This window comes from Prosopis cineraria, unplaced genomic scaffold (assembly GCF_029017545.1).
Source record: "Prosopis cineraria cultivar Desert tree isolate PC_DT_omini unplaced genomic scaffold, ASM2901754v1 PC8, whole genome shotgun sequence".
Classification (NCBI taxonomy): Eukaryota; Viridiplantae; Streptophyta; class Magnoliopsida; order Fabales; family Fabaceae; genus Prosopis; species Prosopis cineraria.
Window position 1 is genome coordinate 8,956,554 of NW_026555339.1, and position 6,387 is coordinate 8,962,940.

General features: G+C 36.3%; 1 pseudogene; it reads left to right on the forward strand.

The window, feature by feature from the left end:
* The first annotated feature begins 355 nt into the window (after positions 1-355).
* Positions 356-5,027, forward strand: LOC129317038 (probable receptor-like protein kinase At2g42960; annotated as a pseudogene).
* The last annotated feature ends 1,360 nt before the right edge of the window (positions 5,028-6,387 follow it).

Genomic DNA, 6,387 nt, shown 5'->3' on the forward strand with positions numbered 1-6,387 from the left:
CTACTTACAATGAATTTTCCCACTGGATTTTGGGACTGAGAGCTCAATAAATGTGTATGCCAGCTGGAACAAAAGGAAAATGTCAAATTCTCGTGTAAGTGTAACCCATGGAGGCAATGGATGTCCACAAGCCCAAATTTGGCTGTCAATTGCAAAAGCATGATGCTGTGGCTTGTGGGGTGACACAGAATAATGCCATCTTTTCAGATCTTCCTTTAGACTTTTCCTTTCAGCGAATTAGACACAGTTTTAGTAAGAAAGAAGAATAATAATAGTCCAAGCGAGGAATTGAAGTCCTGTCCTCCCTCTCCTCTCTCTCTCTTCGCTTTACCTTTGCTGCTGTTTATTCAATACTTTTTTTTTTTTTTTCCCTTCCTGCTTCCCCTTTACTGTTTCAGGATCCTTCCCTCTCTCTCTCTCTCTCGGTTTCCTCCATTGCAAACCAAGCTTCCTTTCCAGCTTGCTCTGGTCCCGATCTTTTCTTTTTCAAGCTTAATACCCACCAACCATTTTACCCGCTTTCACTTTTTGCAATTTCTCCCTCTGAAGTTTTCCATGGAAATAAGAGTTCTGTCTGGTGCTCATTACTCTCCATTATTTTAATATCCCACTTGAAGCCACAGTCCCACTTGGTAGTATCTGGGTTTAATATTGTGCTTATAACAGAATCTATCTATACTCATTCAGTTTCTGTTGGTTCAAAGAGAAGGCCGTCTCTTGCTTCCTTGGTTGCTGGATGTAGAAGAAGATAGAGGGTAAATGAATTCTCTGTCTTTCTGACTCACTTTTTGGATAACTCTCAGTCTCAGTTGGCTTTGTCTTTTGTTCCGTTTACTTGGATGATAAGTGATGCTTTGGAAGTTTCTTTTTCTTATTGATATCTGCTGCTTGTGATTGCAAATGGTGGGTTAATGGACAGTCCTATGGTTTCCCAGGAGATTTCGAATTTGATTTGCCTTTTTCTGATTAGGGTCACAGACGGGCCAATGGGTTTCTGATTTGTTCAATGTTTGAGTATTGCATACCTGCATTGCCTTTTGGTTTGGTACGACTGAATTTTTGCAACATTTCCTAATTTTTTTTCTCTTTTGCCATTTTAACTGAAAACTCTATACCTTCAAAGTGAACTGGTTGAAATTTTCCTACTCCAAATCTTGATAAAGCTTTGTGCCAAATTATTTTAAAAAATCATGATAAAGCTGAAATTGGTGATACTGTTCTGAGTTTTTGCTCACGGAGATTCGTCGCAACAACTGAAATGTTTGCTGTAAAATTGGAGTGTTTGAATGTGCGTTTCCAAGCTGTGTGAAAGAGATACTTAATTTGATTCTTATCCTCAGGTGGGAATGCAATAATTGTGCCGGTGGAAAATACTTGGCAGACGAAATTAATTGTCCGAAGAGCATTTAATTATGTCGTCCAACAGTTCTCTGAATGTGCAGCTGTCTAAGAAGACGACATTTTTGGGTTTGAAACTATGGGTCTTAATTGGCATAAGTGTGGGTGCATTTATTGTGCTCATTCTTTGTATGTTATCTATATGGGTGATGTTTTGGAGAAAGTCAAAGAGACCTGTGAACAAATACACTACATCACAAATACCAGACGTGTCGAAAGATATCAAGGTTGATAAGGTTGGAGTGCATGGTTCTTATAGTCACCCTGAAAGTGTATATGCTCCCTTTCATGACAAGGCAAATGATAATAATCCTGATAAGGTGTTAGTTCAGTCAGGCATGAGCAGATCCAGTGATCCGGACAATACCAGTCAGTGCAGTTCAATATATCATCATGAGAGAGGAGGTAGTTCGATGTCAGGTGAAGACGGGGCTCTGGGACCTTTAAGAAGCAATCTGCATTACCAAACGGTGGAATGGTGACTGCCTCTCCTCTAATTGGTTTGCCAGAATTTTCTCATCTTGGGTGGGGCCACTGGTTTACACTCAGGGATCTTGAACTTGCCACAAATCGATTCTCAGCAGAGAATGTGATTGGTGAGGGTGGATATGGGGTTGTATACAGGGGAATACTGATCAATGGAACCAAGGTGGCAGTGAAGAAAATTCTTAATAACTTGTATGTTTTTCTTCCTGTTGTACTCATTGGCATTATCTTAAACAATGACTTTATAGATTCTTCCTCTCTGTAAATGTATGGTTTCATAGGGGACAAGCAGAGAAAGAGTTCAGGAGTGAAGTAGATGCTATAGGTCATGTTCGACATAAGAATCTTGTACGCCTGCTTGGATATTGCATTGAAGGAGTCCACAGGTAAAATTTGTTATTATGCTGTGGCTAGTGCATAGGATCTTAGCTGAAGTTTTGCATTTATTGAAGTGTTTTTTTGGGTCCAAAACTGAAGAAAAATGAATCTTTTGTTTTATGTTTCTTTTTGTTTTATAAACGATGTACTTTCAAATAAATATGCAGGCTGCTTGTGTATGAGTACGTGAATAATGGTAACTTAGAACGATGGTTACATGGGGCCATGCGCCAACATGGGACACTTACCTGGGAGGCCCGCGTGAAAGTTATAACTGGCACAGCCAAAGCGTAAGTTCAACTTTCAACCTTAAAAAATTAATCATACCGTTGTAGTAATTTATGTTATGGACAGTTGATTTGTGTATCTGCATAATTTTAGATTATGTCATTTACATATTCACATTTTCTGGTATCCTTTAGAACCCATTGGGTTTCCAGACTATACAAGACTGGAGTCTCTTCTGATGGGTTACTGATTGAATTCTTATGTCCTAGTAATCTGTATATTTGTTGTTGTGTCAAGATTTTAGTTGCTGTCTTGCTGACATTGTTGCCTAGTGTACTTAGCAGTTTCCAATTTCCTCATGGTGAAGTTTCATATTTTTATGCACTCACAGAATTTCAGTTTGTATTAAACTCCAATTACATTTGAATCTGAAAAAAACTTCTTGCTATGACTGTTGTCAGACTTTCATACTTGCATGAAGCAATAGAACCGAAAGTTGTTCATCGGGACATAAAGTCTAGCAACATACTAATTGATGATGAGTTCAATGCAAAGGTTTCTGATTTTGGTCTGGCCAAGCTCTTGGATTCAGGGGAAAGCCACATAACAACCAGAGTCATGGGAACATTCGGGTAAATATATCATTCTTTCCTTACATTTGATTAAATGTTTCATACACTTGGAAACTTACTTCTGTTCTGAATTCCAGCTATGTGGCACCAGAGTATGCTAATACTGGTTTGTTAAATGAGAAGAGCGATGTTTACAGCTTTGGTGTTCTACTTCTCGAAGCAGTTACAGGAAGGGACCCAGTAGACTATGCTCGACCTGCTAATGAGGTACCAAACTCTTAAGAACTTGTGTACTAGGTTGCTAGTTCTTTGTGTCTTCCATCAGACATGATCTTTACTATGAGTGCTTGTTTGTCATTTTGAAAGGTTAATCTTGTTGAATGGCTCAAGCTTATGGTCGGTGCTAGAAGAGCTGAGGAAGTCGTAGACCCAAGCCTTGAAGTAAAACCATCAACACGGGAATTAAAACGTGCCCTTCTGGTTGCACTTAGGTGTCTTGATCCTGCTGCAGAAAAGAGGCCCAAAATGAGTCAGGTTGTGAGGATGCTTGAAGCTGATGAAAATCCATTCCGAGAGGTACGTGTCAATATATCTTGTCCTCTTGTATAAATTCCACTGTCTGCCTGAGGACTCTGAATTTGTTTCCCTATTTATGTAACTTTTTAGTTGCTATGTATATTCTCATTACTCTCCAATGAATGTTTGCTGACTTGCCATCAACTAGAACAATTAAAATTTTAGCTGTCACCTGGTGCTTGGGTCAACTTGTAAGGGGGTTGATTCAACTTAACCAAAGATCTCGAGTTTGAGTTTTAGGCATGTGGCAATGATTAAATTCTAAGTGGGAGGCATCCCCCCCCCCCCAAAAAAAAAAAAAGAAAAGAAAAGAAAAAAGAAGTGCCTGCAAACTACCGACCTAATTAGTCTAGGTTAGAGACCAGAGATACCGCAACTTATGCAATATATATATATATATATATTAACTACTTGGGGCTAGCTCAAGTAACAAGGATCAGGTTGGACAAGGGTAGTGACCAAATGTGTAAACCCCCTCAATGTGATTTTTTTTTTTAAAAAAAAGAATAGTTGAAATATTGGGTGTTAACTTGATGGGAAATTCTCTCTGGATTTTCTTCCTGCATTTTCGTAGTCTAACTTGGAAACTGGTCAACACTCAGATATGCAGAGGAAGGTTAAGGTTACGCCTATGATATGATTCTTATCTGCATCTTTACATAGCATTAAGATGCAAAATACTCTAGTGATTAAGAGAACTAACTGGCTGATAATAATCGCATACAGGATCGAAGGAACCGAAAGGGCCACATCACCAGCATGGAAATTGAAACCACGAAGGATCTTTCTGGTGGATCCAATGCTGACAAGTCTGGGGATTCTGCAAGCCACAAGCCAGAGACAACTCAAAAAGTATGATTGACAATTGTGATTACTTGGCCTTGTCATGCAATTGCCTTTGCATCGATTCCAAACCATACACATCCAAGTTTGTCTTTTTGAGAAAAAAGAGAAGTTTTCTGGGTCTGAGAAGACTCAGATCAGAATCAGCCCCATTTGATTTTTTGGGTAATGAAGGATTATTTATTCAATATGATCATCAGGTACTATGATACACAAAAACCCACAGGGAATGTAGAGTCAGCTCGAGCGAGTTTATGTTGTACAGATATCTTCAGGGCCCATTCATTACATCATTGTTGATATTTTGGCCCTTTCGGCTATGAGTCTGGATCTTTTAATAGAGTTATTTTTGTTACAATGTTCTTGTAGGGTTCAGAGAGAGAAAAGAAGATTGCGAGAAAAAGAAGAGAAAATCTACTGTATGAGAGAAAATAAAGAACTCTAGATGATCCTTATACTTGGACTATTCTTTATCTTTACTTACATATTTATAGAGAATGAACATTGTGTTTGTGCTATATTTGGATTCATTTTCCTTGCCATTTTTACCATTTTGTGTAAGCTTTTCATTCTAGTTAATCTTTTCTGAATTATATCAGTTGTCCCCAGAGAGACTTGTGCATGCATTTTATTCAATCGGGTTATACTATCCTCATCTTTTCTTTCACTCTAGCATTAGTTTTTTCAAGAGTTGAAAAAAACTAAGCTGATGCTCTACAAGTTGAGATGGCTTATGTACTATGTGGAGATTATAACATTATAAATTTCTTCATGGCATGTCAAATTATTATTTCATTTAGGCTGATCTTTTCTTTTTCTATGTTTCTATGGTAGAGGGAAAAGTGAGAAGAAAATAAGGAGTAAGAGAAATTTTCAAAAATGATATTATTTTTAAGAGTTTTCTCTTGTAGTTTTCCTTCCTCCTAATTTTTTTTTCCCTCATCCAAATGAACGATAAATATTTATCATATAAAGTTTATACAATTGTATAAATTATAAATAATGTGATTTATTTGCTAAATCTTGCCATTCACATCTAACTTGTAGTTTATATTAAAAAAGCAAAAAGCATGCTGGCAAAATGTGGAGTAATGGTTACCACCGGATGCTTGATTTAACAAATAAGAAAGTTTTGCCAAGTTAACAAAAAATCTTGAGTCTGAGCATGAGAATGTATTAATATTGATAGTAGAGTTTTTACCTTAAATAGTTTCAGCTTAGCTCAATTTGAATTAATCTGAATCTCTCTGAAGTTCTCTCAACTTGATGTGATGCTGGTCTAGAATACCAAATGCTTCATATAAGAGTGATAGTTTTTTTTTTAATTTTTTTTATAGAATCATCAATATAAAATATATAAAATATAAAATTTATTATGAGTTACATTATTTAAGTTATGGATAGTGTGATGTAGTCTTCAAGTAGAGCTTGCCCATGTCCATTAGAATCACTAGGAATGGAACATTAACATATCAATTTCATATCGCAACCTAGGGGTGAGCAAAACCGAACCGAAACCGAAAATCGAACCGAATCGAATCGAATTTTGTCTATTCGATTCGGTCTATTTGATTTTTCGGTTCGATTCGGTTTTTTTATTTTAAATATTTCGGTTGATCGGTTTGATTCGGTTAGTAAAATTTAAAATCGAATAGACCGAACCGATTGAATTACATATAATTTATTAATTTATAAATTATATTTAATTTATAAATTATTTTATTTTTATTTTTATTTTTATTTTTTATTTTAATAAAGAATAAAAAATAATAACATCACTTAAAACCCCATTTAAATTAATCACTCTCATCAGTAGATATTGTGACTGGATTATGAGGCTATTATTTGATCATCGGTGTTTATTTATGGTTATTTATTTGATTATCCATGCCTTTATAATATTTGG